The 23,711-nt window shown below is 39.1% G+C and overlaps 1 pseudogene; it reads right to left on the bottom strand.

Annotated features, from left to right (window-relative positions):
- Positions 1-23,711, bottom strand: part of LOC134205479 (cystathionine gamma-lyase-like) — a 203,593-nt pseudogene that overhangs the window by 174,093 nt on the left and 5,789 nt on the right.

The raw sequence follows: 23,711 nt of genomic DNA on the forward strand, positions 1-23,711 counted from the left end.
GACGAACATAAACACGTGCCTGCAACTGTCTCTTTTCCTATCGCGATCTTCTCTTCTTGGTCAATTCGATCGACTTCAATGATGGGTTGGACGAGTGCCTCTCATTTATACAGCGTAGAACCTCCTTAGCTTCACTTTCATCCCTTGCTTGGTCCCAAATACATTCACTGTTCAGGGATGGAAATGATGTCAGTGATTTGACTTTATCTCCGTCACTTTTAGTCCATCACAATTTTCCCTCTTTCCTCATAAAAAGGCAAAAACAACTCACTGAGGCGATCGTTCGGCGAACAAAACGAAAAAGATCGAATCAACGGCTTGATGGGTAAATAAAAGCTCCAGCGCAATGTAAAACAACTGGCTCTTTGCTTCGATCGTGGAATCGGTGGAAGGTACAGAGACGCCTATCTGCTAATGATTGCTTTCACTTCAAGTATTATTACATCGACAACAAAAAACTTTTGTGCCTCTTTCTTTTTTAGTCACCGACCGCTAGCAATTAGCGGAAATAAAACTATTTGTCACTTTGCGCCTTCAAAAAAATATTTCACTTTAACAAAATTGCACTAAATATTCACCAAATCCGTTTGTGACTGAAATCGCTCAATGACTCATCCCAGATTTCATTGATAAGCTCCTCACACTATTCCGAGCAATGTCATCGACTGGCCTCAAATTGCACACAGAGCATGCAGCACTCCACTATCATTTATAAATTATGTAATTTTCACGCATATATAGTTTTGTGTCGCCGTTTTCATCCAAACAATGCAACTTGTTTTCCAACAACACGATCGTCGTCGTACACGCGTTGAAGCCCCAGCCGCAGAAGTCAAACCACGCTTTTTGATTGGGAGAGCGCGCACTCGAACCGTCTCAACCGACGAAGACTGATCGCGCTGATCGCGTCGTCGCCGCGGTTTGATCTGCGTCTCAGCCTGCTGAGAAATGGTGCAGAACATACAGCTGTCTTTCGTGTACATATTCGAACGCGCCTGCATTGGAGACAGAGTGCAGCGAGACCTTGCGGCATGCCACGCTCAGAGATTCGTTTTGGCTCCGGTCTGTCGTGATTGGGCAAAGGCGGCGGATCCACCAACGGTCTGACCGTGGGTGCCATTTATTTTTTAATCTACCGATCCATTGAATAGGGAAAACAACGACTTAAGCAGGTTTTCTGATATTTTGCATATATAGGTAGATGTATCGATTCATAAGATACACGCCAGGGCAAATTCAGACAATGGGGAATAGAACATTTCTGTGTTTGATATATTTAGTATCCGATCTAAATTACTTGTTTTCCCTAATTTCTTGCTCATCTACTTAACATACTCTGGCTCTGCCAGAGGCATCATAGATCGATACCAGTTGCATACAATGATGACTATGTGGCGTTGAGTGCAATCCATTGGATGAAAAACTTCCTGTTGGAGAAAGACGAGCTCGTGGTCTATGGCTACCACATCTGCCTTATGAGCAGGAGGTCGTGGGTTCAAATTCAGGCTCGTCCTTATCCTACTTGTATTCTATCTGTGTTTCACATTCTCAAAACTATTATAACCTTCCACACTAACTGTTTAAAATCTCCCTGGCACCTATGAGAGGTCGTCGGGTTCTCTGCATCTTTCTTAAGTAGTGTAACTAACTGTGCGGACTAGTATTCAGTTTAAGTAAAATATGTGTAAGTACTATCTTTGTACGCTGAACCGAGACGATGTTCTAAAGTCTCAGCATGTTTACTTTGTACTCAACATGCTGCGATAAATGTGTCACAAGAATAATAACATAATGAAGAACTAAACTGTAGCTCTGTGTTTTACTCAACGATCGCTCTTTTCAACACCACTCCACCGGCGCTTTTCAGAGCCAATCCAGAGTTAAGATAATAATTTTCCAACTGAAATAGTTAAATAAATTCGACGGCCGTTTCGGCCCATCCAGAAAGACGATCCATCGTCAACAGGCAGCCAGTCTCAGACCTGGCTCCATTGCGACAGCAACTCCAGTGTTGCCATCGACTCGTCCCAGGCGAACGGCCATCCACCGACCACAGCAGCACAGCATGCAATCCACCTTCCAACACCAATACAAATTGTACCTTGCTACAGTGCTAAACAAAACTCACATTTACGGTGTTCGGGTAATATTGACCCGGATTTGACTTAAATATCTTAGGCAAATTACATGTTTATATACCCAAATTAATCGTCAGATAAGAATTTACGAAACTGACCTGATTGCTGATCGGCCCCACCTACATCCTGTAATCGTCGGAGGAAGGATTTTCAGTTGGCCACTTTTACGATCGAAAAGCAGAAGAATATCGCGCATGAACGATTTTATTTCCGTTTTATTCTCAGAAATGTACCGAATACTATTTCAGAGATGACGAATTATGGCAGGCAATATTTCTACAGATGTTCTGGTTCTCAAACCATTTTTGATTACAGAGCCTTGGTTTACCAGGTCAATTCAGCTTGGTACGAAACCAATATCAACCCATGGTACATGACCTTAGAAGTCATGCGCATGATTTACGATCTGAATATGTCCAAAACGGATGTTCTAAGATCTCCAAATTATTGTGAGTAAACCAATCGACCTACCAAGTCTACTGGGCATAATACAAGATAATACAACCATGGTGCCACAGGCCATGTGTCCAATTTGCCTGAACTCAGAATGCCTTTGTATCGAGGACAGTTGCCTTGGTAGACCATTTTGTCTGGACTACATAATGATTTAGAACTTAGAACTCGAGACTGACTTTATATAAATCAGAATCATGCTAATGGCTTTGTTTCCAAGCCAGTTGTCATGATAGACCAATTCGTCTAAAGTTCAGAATGGTTTGAAAAACTTGAATATCCGATTTGGACATATCTAAATCTTAAAACATGCACATGGCCTCTAACATGAGTTGCTATTCTGTATCGTGCCCAGTTGGCTTGGTAGTCCCATTTGTCTGAACTTCAGAATGATTTAGAGTAATTAGATCATACGTTTTGGACATATCTAGATCGGTAATCATGAACATGACATCTAAGGCTCTGTATGGGTGTGTGTATGTATGTGCACAAAATAAACTCACTTTTCTTTTAGGCACTTATCTTGATCCGATTTGTTGTAATAAGTTGCATTCGACGGGGAATATTGTCCCATTCACGGCTGTTCAGTCACATTGAGAGTTGACGTAAAGTCAATGTCAACTTCTCTCCCCGAACAGCCAAGATAGCTGTGTGAGGTTTAATAAAGGTGGGATTATGAGCATGTTTTTATTAAGTTTTCAACAAATTGTCACCTATAGGAATTCGCTTTATGCGTTATCATTGACTCTGTGTTTCGTCTTTACTTTCTTGATAAGATACCAATTTGGTTTCATCGTTGCTGTTCATATTAATGCTGAAGTTGTGGAGTGCATTATCTTATTCAAATGGCTTCAGTTGATAGCCCGAAACAATATTCACATAAAAGAACAGCAACGATTAATCTTTGTAGACTTATGCAAAATGGCAAGTCCCAAGGCTTTGTGCAGGAACCCTATTTTCGCAAGGGTAGCTTCTACCTAGGTAACCTTGTGATCCCGGTTTGCTCTTCAGTAAAGAAATGGCAAACTTCGATCAATCCGCGTGCATGTGTGCTTGTTAACAATGTTAGTTGCCACTCATCTCTGAACTAACAACCAGAGAGCAATACGTAACTTCTAGTGTGTGCTACTTTGCAGACCGCTTCAATATCGATAACTTTTAGAAGGGGATTTGTTGGCGACTCAATCCAGAAAAGCTTAGTGTTTGGCTTGATAGCTGCCTCAATCTTTGCCAGATTGGTACAGTCAACAAAATCGACTTCAATGTTCATTTTCATTGCGACTTGCCGCAACAGACGGTTGGTTCCACCGTACAGATCATCTCCGGCTACGATGTGATCCCCCGCTTTCAGCATCGTGATCACGGTGGTCGTCACTCCCAAACCGGAGGAAAACGTCAAACCATATTTGCCGTTGTCCAGTGAGGCAAGGCATCTCTCTAGCACATCGCGCGTTGGGTTGCCGCTTCGACCATATTCGTATCCCTGAAAGTATATTATTAAATTAATATGAACGTGTTTTATTAAAGCATTATAATGAGGACGATAGATTTGTTAGAATGCGAAGTTTATTTATTTTATTTATTTATTAACAATTACCATATAGCAACATAAATAATCACATATTGATTTTCAATGCTTATGCTACTATGCAACATCTAATACCAATAACTACATACTGAATAAGATATTTAGATTCCGCTTAAATAAAGAAAAACTTCTTTCGCACCTATGATTCCTAGGTAAATCGTTCCAAATTCTTATAGCTCGTAGGCAGAAGGAGTCTCTTAAACTGTTTGTGAAACATCTAGGAACGATAAGTAACGAACCTCGCGAAGAACGAGTATATCTAAAAAAAATCTCGAAGATAAATTGGAGAGTTGTTAATAATTTTGAATGTTTGGATACAGGTTCTAAACTTTAAATGATTTGTAAAATCAGTTCCAAGAATAGCCTTTCTATAATTGGATAAATGATCAAACTTTTTCAGATTAAAAGCATATCGTGTAGCAGCGTTGAATACTTGGTTTAGTTTTTCGTGTTTTTTTAGTTACAAGGCCAAACAAAATATCACCATAATCAAACAGTGGAACTAAAAGAGACCTGACCAGTTGAATCCGGATATGTTGGGGAGTACACCGTCTCAATAATACAAGCGAGTGTAAGGCATTATAAATTTTACTGCACACGGCATTAACCTGAGGTGACCAGTTCAAGTTAGTATCCATCATTAAACCGAGATTTTTGACGACATTAGAATATTCAATTATATCGTTTCCCACTCTAACTGATGGTACATTCGACAAAACGGCACGTTTTGTGTGAAAAATAATCGTTTGGGTTTTTCCTCCGTTAAGAATCAGGCCGTTTTGCTCGCACCATAACAATATACTCTGAATGTCAGAGTTCATTCGATTTACCATTTCTGATATTGTGCCAGGGACCCCAGATATGTATAATTGACAGTCGTCTGCATACAGGTGGAATCGACAATGTGACAGATTCAATGGAAGATCATTAATGTACATTGAGAAAAGTAGCGGTCCGAGAATTGAACCTTGACCGCTTAGAACAGGAATTAATTCAGATTGTTGGTTGTTGAAGTCAACGTATTGCAATCGGTTGGACAAATATGACTGAATTAATTTTATGGAGAATTGATCTAAATAGAAGTTATATTTTAACTTGTTACACAATTGTCTATGATCAATAGAATCGAATGCTTTACTAAAATCAAGAAGAACCAGTAAAGTGACCATCTTCTTGTCTAACGCTTCTCTAATGTCGTTTTCTATTTTAATAAGCGCGGTTACGGTGCTGCATGATTTCCTATATCCAGACTGGAATGGACATAACAGATCATTGTGTGTCAAGTAGTCATTCAGTTGCTGAGAGAGTAGTGATTCGAATATTTTTGAGAGGGCACAAAGAATACTGATCGGACGATAGTCTCTTTCAGTAACTGGGTGGTCAATCTTACCTATTGGAATTACTTTTGCGATTTTCCAATCAAGTGGGAAATCTGAGGAAGTGATACAACAATTAAAGATATCCCGAATGTATGAGAGAGTAACACTTAAAGACATTTTTAAAACTTGTAGTGGAATTGAATCATTGCCAACAGCATCACAAGAAGATTTAACAAACTCACTAAGTATTTCGTCATTTGTAACACACCTAAATGAGAAATTCGGGTGTGTTGCAACGTCGTCATTTTGATTGAATGAAAGTGGAGTGTAATGAGCAACATAGAATGAGTTCAGAGTATCAGCACTTACATCCCCTAAACCCATACAAGTGTTTGTTTGTTTTAAGCCTAATCGTTTAATGTTCTTCCAAAGTTGCTTATCAGGAAGGTCAGCTCTTAACTGTGAGGTAAAATATTGACATTTTGTACGATTGACCTCTTGATTTGTTAAGTTACGAAGACAAGTGAAATTTTTCCATTTACGCTGATTCCCTTTATCGCGTTTCCAACATTCATAAGCCTCGGACCGATTTTTAATCAATCGATGGATGTGAGTGTTGATCCAAGGAGTATTTGGATCTTTAATCGTTTTTTTCTTGAGCGGAGCATGCTTATGACGAAGAATACATCATTAAAACATTTAAGTTTTCCACAATTGAACACACCATCAAAATTTACGCTACGTAAATCAGACAGAAAAGACGATTAATTAATTTTGTGATACTCACGTGTCCAGTATACATTAGCACCAGGTTTAGGAAGCTTGAATTTGTAATCAATGCAAATAAAATCATGATCGCTAATTCCTCCCACTGATGACTGATAAACGTTCTTCATGTTCTCTGTGCAATTACTTAAGTCCTATTAAGATGATCGAAGGTCATCATGAAGTAACATGGAGTGAACCCAAATAACAGTTAGACTTTTACAACGCTCTTGAAGATATTGATTTACCCAGTATGCTATACAACCGATGTTAATCAACGGTACAGAATACAATAAAATGATTCAGCTACACGCAAATGCTTTGACTTCTGGTCTTATTCTTATATTCTATTCCAAGCCTCATTTCAGTAAAACATTTCGATTTTGGAGTGATCCTATTTTTTCCGTTCAACACCCATAAAATAGATGCAAATATGAACAAGAAAACGCATTAGAAGCATCAAATATTTAATCATGTTTAGAAATAATTCTCAAAAAATATCCGAGCAGGATTATTAGTAGATATTTTTATTACGATACGTCTCCAAGCCTTCACCCGAAAACAATCTTCCAAAAAAAACTATTTTAGTATGGGCCTTCCTTATTCTGAATCTTTACCGTTAACTTGATCTCTAAACAACTTCGCGATAGATTATAGAATACAACCACTACAACGTTTAATGTGCATCGCTAAAAACAGTTGTGCTGACGGGTGTGCTGACTATCAAAACTCGCTTCTGTTGCCAAAGACTATTTCGCTCAGTTCATCATTATCTCACCGAATGTTTAGCCGGTCCAAATTGTTTGAATGTCGTACTCATGCTGATTGGCGGCACGACGGCGCGACTCTTCCATTGCTCCGCATCTTGGCCCACGTGTATCGCTTTGGTAGCGAAACCCTTTGGTTGCGCACGGAAACCATCTTCGGCTCTGTGAAAATACAGAAATTAAAAAAAACGCAATTAAAGATTTGAAGCTTGATAATAGAAGTCTTGATAATAGGAGAATGATTTGATAATAGAGGGATGAAAAGCTTATTGGAGGACTCAATTACAGATATCGCAATGGCGTGATAATGGCGCTCGCGGATTTGAAATGCGCCCAAATCGTGCGATAGCTTAAGCAGCAACCAGTAAATAGTCACCTTATCAGCGTTAGAAGAGCGCCACAAATAGAATAGATAACGATGGCCACTAGTCGGGATGAGGATCATACTCGGGGCGACCTTATTGTTGTTTTATTTTTCGAGAAGAAATGTGCGATAATTCCTAAATTATCAAATGCTTTTCGCGAAATGCTTCAGCTTGTTTTGCTTGTCCAGTGCTATTAAACAAATTGAATTGCCCCCAATGGTGAATGCTAATGGAATTGTGTTCTCCGTATTCAAGAAAAATGATCACAATAATTGATCAATTGACTGGGTGGCCTGACTACTTTTACTCCTCAATTAGTTCGCCGCCGCCATAGAAAAGAAAATTCAATTAGTACGATCTTTGAGAGGCTGGACTGGACGCAAAATACATAGGTTCGAATTTAACCAACTCATCATCCTTTGCATGTTTCTATATTTGTTGAGACTGTTGCTTTATATGCGAATTTGAATAGGGATGATCGGGACAATATTGACCACATAAGACAATCATTCTGAAAAGCACCGAAATACTTTATAAATCATCAAATGCAGTTGTCTTTTGCTTAGTAGTGCTTCTCGCCATAATTACGTCAATAGAATTACTTCAAAAATTGATTAAAAACATGTTTGAAAATTTAGTTACTTTCATTTGTCTCCCGTGTATGGGCCACTATGAGGGGCATTAGATAAACAAAAAAATGAGAAAGATGTTCTTAGCGTGTTATTTGTATAAAAATCGTATTTTGGCCATAATTTTTGATCCCATAGTCCGATCCGGCCAATATTCGATAGGAAATAATGGAAAACGATTCCCGTCAAAACCAATTTGTTGCAAGCAGATCGGTTTCACATGTTTCTATCACAGGTATGGATCCAAGTATGGCAACGATGACTTTACTTCCTTTTTTAACCTTCAAAGGATGAACTGAACTGATCCCCACATAGGCAGCATAGACTGTCATGCGGAACATTCTCTTTATCCAGTCGAGTCAAGTACGATAAGTCAGTTAAAAAGCCGCTTGGTGCAGAACTCTGACCACATGGGAAACAGACCCTGTTGTGAGTCGTACCTCCTTGTTGAACAGGTGCTCGGTGGGTTGGGTTGGGTCTGCTTGCGAAAACATGCAGCTTTTTATAAAAGTTTAACAGAGCCCACTGTCAAACCCCTCCGCATCCTAGGCAGGCACCACAACTCGCAGTTCCCTGGAGAGTGGTCGTCAAGTCATTAGACATAGTCCCTACTGTCCCGCACAGCGAGCCTGGATGGTTGACGAGGGTCAAAATGACTTGGCAAGCATGTGGCGCAACCGTGAATGGCCTTGCGTGTTGATTCAGTCACAGTAGTGGATTCAGTGTTATCTGTTTAGATGTAAGCTAAATAAATTAAATGAAACATCTTTATGAAATCGTAACGAACCTGAAACATTTCATCGCAATATGCAGTTCAAAGCCATATGTGCTAATTGATGCATCAATTAGTGTTCAAATTGGTGTACAAATAAGCCAGCGATAAAAATGAATATTTTTCGCTAAAAGTCAATCATGCGCTGTGAAATTAGGGGAAAACAAGCGTCATGGGTGATGAAAACAGTCGGAGTGAAGAACTTAAAATATAAAAATTCACATGAATAAATAAAAAAATGAAAGCAGCCTCGTCCATATTTTGACTGGCATTTCTGCTGTTCCTAATTCCTTGTACAATATCAATATCAATAAGGGAACGTCTTATTTTTGATTTAGATTACTTTGAATTTTCCGGTACGCTAATCGTCAAAATAAAATCAAACTGAATAACAGTTACAGGGTCCTGCATTTTTTAATGCGCATTGGACTGGTCTTTTACACTAGACAATTTCTTCCCGGTCTACAATCAAGCAATCAATACTTCATTTCCTATTGAGCCCCTCCATCCCATGCAACTTTTGCGCAGAAGACATATGCACTATATAAATAAACTATATAAATAAATATAAATAAAACTTTTGCGCAGAAGACATATGCACTATATAAATAAAAAATCATTTGTATGAAAAAAATCTTACAGCGCGACCCCCCTCCTGTGAAAATCCCAGAAAAAAATCTTACGTAATATATGTACGACCCTAAGACAAATTATCGGAATCGGCAACTTCTTTGGATGGTCCGGAACTTCCGGAGGACCACTTACTGGTCTTTCGGGATTAATTGCTGGTCCTTGAAAATTATTTTGCCCTCATATTGCTATTCAAAAAATGAAAACTGCTCGGATGTCCTCTTGGAGGACCTGTCAGTGACCACCTTGGGTCAATGAGTGAGTGATTAGAAATAGTCGCATCTTACTGGGGCAAATGGGAAGAATCGATATCTCTGGGTGTTCCAGAACATTCGGAAGATCACTGGGGTCACAGAGATCAATGAGTGGTAAGATAGATAAAAAAAATTGAGATGAGAAACAATTCCCTTAGATCTTTTCCAGAAGATTGATACCCATATTGTTGGGGTTCCATTGAAAAATGCTTATGACCTCTCTCGATCCCTCTGGGATCCTGTTCCAACGGGCACCAGATGGCGAGATGGACAGCGAGCAAGGTGGATCGGTCAGGTGGATGACGATTTACAGGCCCGCCGTAGACTGCGTGGTTGGCGACGTGCAGCCATGAACAGCTGAATGGAAAATAAAAAAAAAATAAACGATACCCATTATGCTTGGTATCTTGAAGTCGTCCTGGAATGGAATCTCTGTGGTCAGCACATCTGGTGGCCCTAAAACAATAAGATCAATTTGGTGATGCGATTTCAAGAAGTTCGATAACCATATTGTTGGGGTTCCATTGAAAAGTTGAAGTTGAAGAACCGGCCTTCGATCCTCAACCTGCACATTCTCTCGTTGATCGGCCACCACCCGATCACGCGCCTTTGCATATCGCCCATCACTATGAAAGCTGTTCCCAGCTCATGTGTGTTGCCGCAGCTCTGGTAGATGGTATGATTACCTCTAAACGTTCGCACCATTGATCCCTTCCAACAAACCTCCTGCAGTGCTACGATGCCGAATCCACGGTCCTTGAGCACATCGGCGAGTATGCGTGTGCTCCCGATGAAGTTGAGAGATTTGCAGTTCCACGAACCGAGTTTCCAATCGCTAGTCCCTTTTCGTCGCAGTGGTCTTCGCCGATGGTTCCGGTCCGTACGCTCTTGTTGATTGTTCGTTGCGTTGTTTTTTTTTTGGCTGGCTTGCAGGGCCTGACACCAAACCCCCTAAATTTCAGGAGGAACATTCCTCCTTATTTCCGGTGGACCATGGTGCACAGTTTCACTTAGAGTCCCTCGCTGGCACTCGGACGATGATCAGCCGCCCCTAACATGGAGAACAGACGCTGTTGTGAGCCGATCTTGACATGGAGAACAGATGCTCAATAAGATTTGCACCTTCGGAAAGGAGGAAACCCCCCCTTCCCTGTCAGCATACGACCATAGTTCCCACCGGGGTTGGTTACCCGCTCTTCCCTAAGGTTGCCCGTATCACGGCCAGCACCACGGGGAGGTAGGGATAGGAGTTGCTGGGTAAGAGGCTAAGGACCGCAAGATGGGGTCTATTTTATTCCTTCAGGTACGCGAAGTACCAATGGTACGCTTTACCCAGCATTTGCCGTGCCTACCCTGCTGGCCATTTAAAGGGTAAAAAGGTTGGAACCCCTTCCTCCACCGCTCCTTGATTAAAACTTCCGCGAACCCCTACAATCGATTCTAATCGTCATTGTTGCGGATCTGACAGAGTTTCAACGTCTTGCTATGAGAAATCATTTAGATATCGTGAATTGAATTCCGAAAAGGTACCCAGCCGGCCACATAAGGGTAAAATTTTATCCTGAAGGGATTTCTACGAAGATTCAGCCATGGAGAGTAAAGCATTTTTCATGAACTCTTCAACAAAAAATCCAACAGATGTTCCTCTTCAAGCTTCTTCTGCTAGAAGACGTTTGGGGTAGTTCAATAAAGACGTCACATGTTTTATGGGGGAGAGGGCCTAATATTTTGTGACAGTACATGTACTAGGTATACAAAAAAACGTAACAGAGGGGGGAGGGTGGGTGGCGTTCTAGAAATCTCAAAATGTAGTGGACGTCATAGTTGAATCACCCCATTTTGCCTAGTGAGTTTTCCGGCAACACAATTTCACCAATATGATTGAAGCGGGCTTGGTAGTCATATGGCTACTGCTTCTGCCTCATACGCAGGAGGTCGTGGGTTCAATACCAGGTCCGTTCCATTCTCCTACTTTGTATCTTTCTCATTATTTCTCATGCTCTAGCAATCGCTAGAACTGGAAATGGACTTCCATACCGTTTCCATTACTTTTCCTATACCTTCAACTTGAGTATTCTAACAGTAATCTGCTAGAATTGGAAATGAACTATAGAGCTCGTTTCCTACATCCAATTAGAAATTCCATCAGTTACCTTCTCCTATCTATCACATTGGCAGCTCGTTAACCAAGACGGACCTCTGCCTCTCCAACCTAACCCAGAAATTCCAACAAAGTCCGCATGAACTCGTGGCAAGTGCAGAAGTGATTGCATCATCATTTCCTCCCCCTTCCCTACATTGACTTGCATTCTGACGTGGCAGGCGCCAGTAGGACCTAACAAATGAGATCACCAGTACTTGTACATTGAAGATGTGTGCTAGTCCCAAGCAAACATCTGTTGGTTCCCTGTGCAAGAACAGCTGATCTGGTCATAATGGAGTAGCAACTACGAGCAGTCAATCAAGCTCAAGCTCAACACAATTTCACTAATATGATTGAGATACAGTTCAGTCGCAACCTTTATGGTTTTGTAGCCATCAGTATAGCAAGTAATCACGCGCGTTTGCTTTCCTTCACGGAGCAATGCACAATGGTCCACAGAGCGAAATTAAGTGGAAATTAGTATTTTGAGCCTGAAATAGCAAAGTTAGAAAAAACCTTTGTTCCACAAAGTTGTTCCAAATAGTAAGAACTTTATCAGGATGTTGATGAAAATTAGGGTGGTCCTCATTTTCATGAAATGTAAAAATCAACTTTTTTAATTGCAAGAATAGGGTGAACATTATTCTGTAAAGTTGTAGGCTAGCTAATTCCAATCATTTTGCTAAAAAAATTTTCTGTAGCTCTTAAATTGACGAATTTAGAGCATTTTCTCATTTAGACTTAGGGTGGTCCCACAAAAACAGTTTTTCTGTTCTAACTTTTTTCTTCAAATTTCTCAGTTTAGTCGTCTTTGGACGACTTTTAGAAACTTTCGAGACGCAACTTTTCGTGATAGTAGCTTGTTGATATCTTTTGCAGATGAAAAGTTATTCGCATTTTGCCAAAAAAATGGGTTTTTAAATGGCAATATCTCTGGATGGCGCAGCCATAATTTCAATCTTTTAACACCATTTCAAAGAGTAAGCCCTAGAGCATATCATATCAAAAAATCAGGGAGGTGTTTTTCTTGTATCTGTGACATCGGTTTAAATTTGTTAATTTTTGCCTTTCTCGTACTTCAAGGTGTGACGGAAATACTCCAAAGACGATTTTATAATAGAGCACCAGAGATCCTTAGTGTTATAAACCAATCAACTAAGCTCGACGAGTTAAGTTGATGTAATTGTATGTTTGTAAGTATGGCAAAAAATTGCATTCACCTTTCTGGTATTTATACTTGACCTTCTGGCACACATCGAGTAAAAGTGAAATATCTGTTTAGTCTGGTGACCAAGTTGCACCAAACCACCATTCCTCACAAAATTATCAATCTCTATCTATTTTCCAAGATCCAAAGGTATATTAGCAATTTTGAATATAAAAATTGCGGTTGTAGAAAAATGTACAATAATAAAACTGAGCATAATTTCCATGAATGACCCATTCTTTGGGAGTGTTTATTGTTTATGTAATTTCTAGAAAAAAAACAAAACTTCCACAATAAACCAGAATAGAAATAAAAACTGCTAAAATTTCCACAAAATGATTGTATATTCCATAAAATTTTTAAAAATTACTGAAATCAATGAAGAACAATAAAATTAAATAAAAATTTTCATTGAAAATACAGAAAACAATAAAACGGAGCATAATTTGCATGAATGACCCCTGCTTTGGGAGTGTTTATTGTTCAAGGAAAATTTGATTTTATTTAATTGATTTTTTATCTTTTATGTAGTTTTCCCTATTTTCTTCTCCATATAATTTTTTTTTGTGGAATGTTTACAATGTATATAGAAAAAAATGTTATGGAAAATTTTGCAATTGTTTATTGTTTTAATTAAGAAAATTATATTTTTTCCAAAGAAGAATTTCGATTTCTTTGTGGAAAATTATTCTTGCATAATTGTTATTTTCAGTTCAAAATGACTAATGCCTTTTATGATTTTTTTTAAATTATTTATGTTTCCAAAATTTTGAATTATGGGATTTTTTTACTTTATTTATTTATTGCTTATTTACAATTTCCTATCTTGGACAATATATTTCTTTTATGCATATCATAAGTATGATTACTTCTATTGATTAAGACCCTTTAGTAGCTTCAAGTGCCTGATATTTGCATCAAAACTGTATATTTGATCTCGAATGTGATGAATAATAGCAAGCTGTGATCTTTTCCACTCAGAATTGTCAGAACGTTACATAATGAAGCAAGGTAAGGTCACTTTCTGGAGAGCTGACATTCAAATAACGATAATACTTTTTCAACAGTGATTCAGCTGGCCGATCTCATCTTCCTTCTTTTGAAGGAAACACACTGAAAAATTTACTAGAATTTGTAAAGAATCGAATTTCCCTAGAAGTAAACGAAAATTTGGTGAAAAGAAGCTAAGCCTCGTGTTGCTGAAATTCCGAAAGCTATGGCGAGAAGCTGGCCGGAAACAGGACCATTTTTCAAGTTGAACGAAGCTTGGATCGCAGGAGAATTTGTAGTCGATATCCATTCTCCTTCAAAATCATCTGGCTGCCGTACTTCAAAACTTTCGCTGCTTTGACATCCAAAACAAAGAAAAGCGGATTGAGTCCATACTTAATCAATTTTCAATGGAGGAGATTTTGTTTGCTGCTGCGACTTCCGTAGCCCGGGCAGGGTTTCGTAAAGCTGGGAAATTGATTCAAAAATTGTCAGAAAACCCTGATGCAGCATTCGAGCTGCAGCGTTCGGCAGAACGTTCAAATCAAGATGTTGTAGCTCTAACAGCGGAGGAAGCTCTTGCATTTTATGCAAAATGATTTTTCTAAAGCTCAGTATTCGAATATCAGACAGCAAACTATCGTCAAAGGCGTCGATATATTTCCAGCGTATAACAAACTGGTCGAAGCAAAAGTTGTGTTATCCTACAGGTATACAAAATAACTAATCCATAGTACATGATAAATACTAATGAAAATTTCTGATAGGTCTTTCTATAAATCCATCAGCTGCAGAAGTGCCGTTACAAGAGCTTGTCGAGCATACCTCGAAGCGCCTTCTGGAAAGCGTGGATAGTAAAGAATTACTTTCAAATAGTGGACCGTATGATGGGTAGGGTAATTGATCCGATAGTCGTGGGTGTTCCTATAGTTGCGGTAGTATAGTTTTTATCAAATATACGCAAATAACGCAGCAACCCACATTGTTTATCAGTTAGTTGACCTGTCATTAAGTGAAAGAGTTGAAAACTGTTTTGGATTTACTAAAAACGGTACAATATCATTGAAATACTGTAATTTATTCTCTGCCTTGTACCAATAGTTGCGGTAGTGTTCCCATAGTTGCGAGTCCCGTATGAAAACAATGGGATTCGCAACTATAGGAACACGAATTAGAAAATAACGCAACTATTGTAACATTGCACCAATAATTGGAGGATTCATTTTAGGTAATAATGACAGGAGCTGCTACCATCGGAATACTTTCTACTAAAAATATAAAAGAGGAGCTTTCGAATGCACAATTTAGGTAAGCGAAATAAATTATAGCTTCTGTGCATGCGAACAAACAGTGGTGGAACGTGCTTAGTTCCTCCACTATTGGGTCATTTACCCTACACAATTATTTATAAGTGGGGCTGTGACGGAAGCAGCAATCACGCCAGGTATAAGCAATGCTTTTTTGATGAAGACGAGAATAAGGAATTACACGAATATTCCGATTCACACATATTCGCCTTCTCGATGGTTCCTTTAAGGTTGATTGGCCATCGTGAAGCAGATGAAATTGATGAAATTGTGTGGAACAATGACCTGCCCTCATCCGTTTCGTTGTGCAGACCCATTAAATTAATGTTTGCAAAAGAGTCAGCCGAATTAACGAAACGCGAGGTTTCGTTGATGAACTCGCAAATTCAAAATTTGAAAAACATTAAATTAACTGTGGCGGATCGAGAGGTATCCGTTCAAACAGAGATGCTGTTTACGATGATGGATACAAAGGTCGTCAATGATTTAACTGGAACATATTCGCAAGCTTGTTACATCTGTGGAAGGTCAGGAAAATGTTTGAACAATTCCAGAATTGATTCAGATTCTGATGATCCAGGCAAATATAAATATGGATTTTCTCCTCTTCATGCATATATCAGAACAATGGAAATGCTTTCTAAGGTCTCCTGTAGACTTGCCCTTGATAAACCAACATGGCGTGTAAGCAAGTCGAATGAAGCGGTGAAAATTAGAGAAACGGAAATTCGAAACAAGATGCGAGCGGAACTAGGTACGTACTGTAATAACAAATATTAGTAATTCGGTAGATTAAGTTATATCCATCCTTTTGTGCAACAGGATTACGCATTAGTGAACCTGTTCCCGGTGGTGGAAATTCAAATGACGGGAACACAGCCCGCAAGTTCTTTCGTGAATGGAAAATCACTGCGAAAATTACCGGTCTGGATGAGAGCTTGTTAGAGCGTTTCTTCATCCTTCTTACCGTTATAAACTCTAAATCAAAAGTCAATCACAAATCTTTCGAGATTTACGCAGAAGAGACAAGAGCTTTGTATGAGAAGCGTTATGGTTGGTATACATTGTCCCCAACAGTTCATAAACTGTTGGTACATGGAGCGGCAATCATAAAATACACAATACTTCCGGTTGGAATGTGTAGCGAAGAAGTACAAGAAACGAGGAACAAAAGTATTCGAAGATATCGAGAGTTCCACTCCAGAAAATTCAATAGAATGGTAAACATCGAAGACGTCTTCAGAAGGTTGCTGTTATCGTCAGACCCCGTAATTTCGATGAATAATGTTGGAATTGTCTCAAGAAAAGATTATTCAGAATTACCAGATAAAGCAATGCAGTTAGTTATTGAAAATTAGTTCTATCTGATACAATTAGTACAAGTGACTTTATGACTTTATTATTATTCCAATAATAAATTACAAAAAAATAAAATAAAAAATATGAAATCAAAAAAATTGAGAGTGTTTTGTTAATTACTTACCTTGTTAATTACTTTTCCTTGTGCACCTTGAACCTTTTATTTAGTCATATTTATCGGAGTTTACTATCTATCATTTCTAATATCTTCTCAATTGATAGAGAACTAATTTTGTGAGGAATGGTGGTTTGGTTCAACTTGGTCACCAGACTAAACAGATATTTCACTTTTACTCGATGTGTGCCGGAAGGTCAAGGATAAATACCCGAAAGGTGAATGCAATTTTTTTGCCATACATACAAACATACAATTACATCACATTAACTCGTCGAGCTTAGTTGATTGGTTTATAACACTAAGGATCTCTGGTGCTCTATTATAAAATCGTCTTTGGAGTATTTTCGTCACACCTTGAAGTACGAGAAAGGCAAAATTAACAAATTTAAAACCGATGTCACTTCAGATACAAGAAAAACACCTCCCTGATTTTTTGATATGATATACTCTAGGGCTTACTCTTTGAAATGGTGTTAAAGATTGAAATTATGGCTGCGCCATCCAGAGATATTGCCATTTAAAAAAACCCATTTTTTTGGCAAAATGCGAATAACTTTTCATCTGCAAAAGATATCAACAAGCTACTATCACGAAAAGTTGCGTCTCAAAAAGCGCTAAAAGTCGTCCGAAGACGACTAAACTGAGAAATTTGAAGAAAAAAAGTTAGAACAGAAAAACTGTTTTATGTGGGACCACCCTAAGTCTAAATGAGAAAAATGCTTTAAATTCGTCAATTTAAGAGCTACAGAAAACATTTTTTTAGCAAAATGATTGGAATTAGCTAGGCTACAACTTTACAGAATAATGTTCACCCCTATTCTTGCAATTAAAAAAGTTGATTTTTACATTCCATGAAAATGAGGACCACCCTAATTTTCATCAACATCCGGATAAAGTTCTTACTATTTGGAACAACTTTGTGGAACAAAGGTTTTTTCTAACTCTGCTATTTCAGGCTCAAAATACTAATTTCCACTTAATTTCGCTCTGTGGACCATTGTGCAATGGAAATACCCAGAAGTGGGTGATTTTTCACCCACCTTCGAGATAACTGGACTAACCCATAAGATGGGTGAAGCGCCTTTATGCACAAATGGAAGGGACGTTTGTACGTTAAAATGTATGTATAGTTTTCACTCATCCTCCTCAAGCCAACATATCTTCAAATGGGTGAAAATCACCCGTCTGCAGCAAAATATTTTCAGCGCTAATGAATTTGTTATGTTGAATAAATATTATTAAGATTTAAACAGAAGTACGTGCAATACATTATTTATTGATTATTCCTCCTTTAAATATGTACAAATAATAGAAGCTCAAGATTAAGGATTTTCAAAAATTGCAATTGTATCAACCATCAGTGCATCCTTTGGTCCTCGTATATGTATACTCAATCCAGTTGAAACCCGAAATTGGGGGCTAGCGAAGTTGGATTTTTCTCACAATCCGTGCGTAAAACCTAACTTCGGAAGTGGTGCGCTGAATAGCGCTTCGCGATATGAAAACAGCGCACCACTTCCGAAGTTAGGTTTAACGTACGGATTGTGAGAAAAATCCAACTTCGCTATCCCCCAATTCCGGTTTTCAACTGGATTGAGAATATCTAAATTTCACCACTGTCTTCAAATGCAACGTAATCGTCGAGATTATTGTGTTAATCTTGGTGTTAATGGCCAATTCGTTGTAGATCCATGACGAAGCAAGTTAAAAAATCACAGGTCGTTATGTCATAAATATCGGAGTCTAGTGTGAGTCAATTTACACTATTCTCATTTTCTAATAAACTTATCAAACATTAAATTATTAAAAATTAAAAACACTGAAATACTTACGTTAAATGTCTGGACTGCATTATTATAATTACTGATTACTTTATTGACGTGATTATGTCTGGACTTTGACTCTTATTTGGTGAATCGTTGAAATAAATAAATTCAATTAGAGCAAGTTTTTTAAGCAATTACAAACTGATTTTTCATTCATAAAAGGATGAAAATCCACCGCATCTTGGATTAAATGAAACTGTTTGAAAGTGGGCACTTTTCACCCATTTTCCAAATTTTGAAATCACCCATCTTTTGACAGCTACAAATAAATCTCGCAGGTGGGTAATTTTAAAAGATTTCATGGATATTCTCAAACACGGAGTTGATCGGTCGTACACATTCATTTCGTTTGTCGGTGGTGCACAGACATCAAGCCATCGTAATGTCTGACAAAGTGTTGTATCTGTTTAGTTCCGTTTCCCAGTGGACAGTCACCGGCCATCGTGGGCTGAAATCTTCAGCTTTTTGAAGCAGCTGGATACAGCTGATGGACACCGCGTATAAAACAGCACACTACCGTTCGCTGTACGTTAAATTCGTTTCTCGCGATGCACTGTAAGAGTCGATGAATAAAGGAGGTCTCGTATCGTAGTTGGCTACACTTTCGCCTTACAAGCGAATGGTCATGGGTTCGATTCCCAGGCCCTCCACCAAACCCTCGTCAGTCGCCGGATGGGCAGCCTGTGGGGTGGCGTGTTGTGGAGCGCCATTACCGTTACGACTGCTTGATAACGACTGACAAATTGTTCTTCTCGGAGGCATTCCTCCTACTTACCCAGATTCACGACACAGACAAATGGAAACAATGAACTCACGGTGAGATGGACAAGCAATTACAACCACAATGAATAATGGAAACATCTAAAAATAGATTCTGTGTGGATTCTGGCTGCAGAATTCCACAGTAGATCTTGGCACAGTAGCGGTTAAGTAACACAGAGTGCCTACAACATAAAAGAAAGGAATAACAAATCGATGAACAATAACACGGGCCGAGGAAGTATGTCTTTTCGAGTGGGACGCCGGTTGAAGTACGGATGCAAATCGCAGGAATCAATATGCGGTACACACTTAAAATTTTCCACCGATCTCGGCTGTGCAAATCTCGGTTAAAGTTCATTAGCTGAAATATCGGCTGAATGGATGTATGATTACGGCGGCTCCTTTGAGAGCCGCAGCAAACAAATTGCTTTTTCAGCTGAGATATCAGCAAAAAGTCACGAACCGAGCGCTCGGCTGTGCGGATCTCGGTAAAAGAATAAAAAAATGCCGAGTTGAACTAAGTGTGTACGTCCGTGTCTGGGCTCAATTTTTTGTGTCTGGCTCTGGTTCAAGTACCGGTTTAACAACACACCCGAAGAAGAAATGCGTTCATAGATCAGATTATTAATTATATTTTATGTTACATTTATATAATTTCTTTTGTTCTCGGCTCCGTAGAAATAAAACAGCTGAGGCTAATAAATAAATACAATGAAAAAAATATGATTGAGATTTTCTACAATTTTAAAATGGCATCAGCTAGCTAGGTTATTTTAAATGTTGCATGAAGTAAAAACACTATTGAAAATCGTTGCTACTATGACATTAAAACAGTCTTTTTTTAGCTAGGGCACATTGTTTTCCCCTACATTTTTTCTTAGGTGAACTTCTCCCTACATCAAAAATTTAGAATTGTAGCTTTCGCTGCTTTTTTGTCTCGAATCTATGACAAAAGGTCGAAAGGACAAAGGGTCGAAGGACAAAAGGTCGAAAGGACAAAAGGTCGAAAAGACAAAACGTCAAAAGGGACAGAAGGTCGAAAGGACAAAAGGTCGAAAGGCACAGAAGGTCGAAAAAGACATAACGTCTATCAAGAACAAGTTTATAACAAGTTGGGTGTATTCCAAAAGAATTAATTAAATGCATTTAACTTCAAGCAAAAATAACGCACTCATCTAATCAATCAAAGTTGAAGAATGAGCAATTTTCAAAGAAAAAGTAATTACTGTAAGACAATATTATGAATATCTAGATTGTTCTGAAAGAGATAAAAAAGATTGTTAATAAGAAATGAATAAAGCTTGTATTTCGTGAGATAGAGTTGTGGTATACAGTCGGCAAAAAATGCTCTTTAATTTTTCACTATTTTTAACAATTGAATTAAATTCATCCAATGATGTGTGTGTATGTGTATCTTCAATCTAACCCCCACTGTCTAACAGTGGTATAATGGAAGAAAGCTGTCTACTATAAAGCTAGTTTTAGCCCGGGAGTTAGAAGGTGTTAGCTCTACTGCAGCTCCAGTGACCCATTTCAGACTGCCTTGTAACTCACGTCCAGCCCCAGGTCACTTTCACTTGCAATAAGCCCCGCCTGTTTATGCTACCATTATCAATTGGATAATGGATCCAAAAACCAACTTCCGGATATTTAAATCCAGCGAGAATTTAGTTTTGGAAAAAATAAAACCATATTGAAACAATCTCACCAAATTGATCAAATTCCGGATAAATGAACTGATGATGAAACGAAGATCACTTCTAGTGAAACGAACAATTCACTTTACTCTTCTGGAGCTGTTCAGAGATATTCGTTATTGATCCATGTATTTCTGATATTATCACACAGCCACACATAATCCACCAAAGACATCATCGTATACAAACTTCACAAACGATTTCGCGCACTCAATAAAACTTTATAAAAGGTTACCAAACACGTGAATTTCAATCTTCAGATCACTTTAATTTATTTTTCTAGTTTATATGCAAAATAACATCAGCCGAATCTATTTCTTGCACTAACGAACAAAAACGTGACAGCAAATTCAAAAGCAACTATCCGCGCGCATGGCTTGCTGCGATCCCTCTTGAATTAAATTCATCCAATGAGTGCCAATAATACCTACATAAATATCTAGGTTTTCTGAGCGAGAAAAAGGTTGTTGCATCGATCGAGCCCATAATCTATAATTTCCATAACGCCGATCATCATAGCATTGCTGAGTTCTTTGCTACATTGGACTGGGTTGGCATTCTTGGCGGTTGTGATGCAGAAAATTCGGCATTGACTTTTTCGCATATTATTGGACACGTGATTGAAAGACATGTTCCTAAGAAAATCGTCGCTCCTAATAGTTGTCCTTGGTAGCGGGCTCGGTAGTCATATGGCTACTGCTTCTGCCTCATACGCAGGAGATCGTGGGTTCAATCCCAGGTCCGTTCCATTCTCCTACTTTGTATCTTTCTCTTCATTTCTCATGTTCTAGCAATCGCTAGAACTGGAAATGAACTTCATGCCGTTTCCATTACTATTCCTATACCTTCAACTTGAGTATTCTAACAGTGATCTGCTAGAATTGGAAATGAACTATAGAGCTCGTTTCCTACATCCCATTAGAAATTCCATCAGTTACCTTCTCCTATCTATCACATTGGCAGCTCGTTAACCAAGACGGACCTCTGCCTCTCCAACCTAACCCAGAAATTCCAACAAATTCCGCATGAACTCGTGGCAAGTGCAGAGGTATATTCGGCTTGCAGTGGGCGAGTGATTGCATCATCATTTCCTCCCCTTCCCTACATTGACTTGCATTCTGACGTGGCAGGCGCCAGTATGACCTAACAAATGAGATCACCAGTACTTGTACATTGAAGATGTGTGCTAGTCCCAAGCAAACATCTGTTGGTTCCCTGTGCAAGAACAGCTGATCTGGTCATAATGGAGTAGCAACTACGAGCAGTCAATCAAGCTCAAGCTCAAGCTCAAGCTCCTAATAGTTGTCCTTGGCAGACCCGTCAACTTCGTAAAATGAAAACTGCTAAAAGAGCTGCTCTCAAGCGCTATTCCAAACACGGTTCCTTATCGTTGCGTGAGCACTACAAAAAGTTAAACTCTGCGTACAAGATTGTTAGCCGCCTCTGTTTTTCTCAATTTCAGCCAAATATACAGCAAAACTAGAGGACCAGGCCTAAAACGTTCTGGAAGTACATAAATGAACAAAGGCATCAAGCTGGGCTCCCTACAACAATGCCTCTGGACGAGGAAGTGGCCTCTACACCCCAATTCATCTGTCAGCTATTTGCCGACAAGTTTGTGAGCACCTATTGTAACGAAGTCATCTCTGATGTCACAATCGCTGAGGCTGCAAACAACGTTCCTGCAGTCGGGATCACTTGGGCCACGTTTTTCGTAGATGCAGAAATGATCCGTAGAGCTAACTCGCAGTTAAAATCATCCATGAGTCCAGGTCCGGATGGCATTCCGTCTGCGTTCTTGAAAAGGCACATCGAACTTCTGCTCGCTCCCTTTCAACTGATTTTCAACAAATCGCTATCCAGTGGACATTTTCCGTCCGTGTGGAAAACCGCTACAATGTTTCCCGTGTACAAGAAGGGCGATCGGAAAGATGTCAACAATTATCGCGGCATCTCATCCTTGTGCGCTGCATCCAAATTATTCGAGCTAGTTATAACAGAACCACTCATATCTCACTGTAAGCAACATCTGAGTGCCGATCAACATGGGTTCATCTCAGGCAGATCTACGACCACTAATCTTTTGTGCCCAACTTCGAGCATTACCGACAGCTTTGTGCAGAAAGCACAAACGGGCGTTGTATATACGGACCTATCTGCAGCTTTCGATAAAATTAACCACGCTATCATGGTTGCGAAATTGGAAAGACTTGGCATCGCTGGTTCCATTCATATCTCACCGGACGGAGACTGTCTGTTACGGTAGGCAATTCTCAGTCCACTGAATTTTTGGCAACCTCAGGCATTCCTCAGGGAAGCCATCTTGGCCCCTTGATATTCCTCTTGTATTTCAACGATGTAAACAATGTGCTTCGAGGACCGCGACTGTCGTATGCGGATGATATGAAGCTCTATGCACTAATTCGGTCTATATCTGACGCAATGGACCTACAAGATATTAATTCATTTGCGGCTTGGTGCACATTGAACCGGATGGTTGTCGATCCTAGCAAATGTTCCGTGATCTCTTTAACTCGTGTACATTAGGGCAGTTCACTTTTCAAAAATGTTCGAAAACTACAACTCCCATATGTCTATTAGCATCATTTTGATAATTTGGGA

This window comes from Armigeres subalbatus, chromosome 1 (assembly GCF_024139115.2).
Source record: "Armigeres subalbatus isolate Guangzhou_Male chromosome 1, GZ_Asu_2, whole genome shotgun sequence".
In the NCBI taxonomy this organism is placed as follows: domain Eukaryota; kingdom Metazoa; phylum Arthropoda; class Insecta; order Diptera; family Culicidae; genus Armigeres; species Armigeres subalbatus.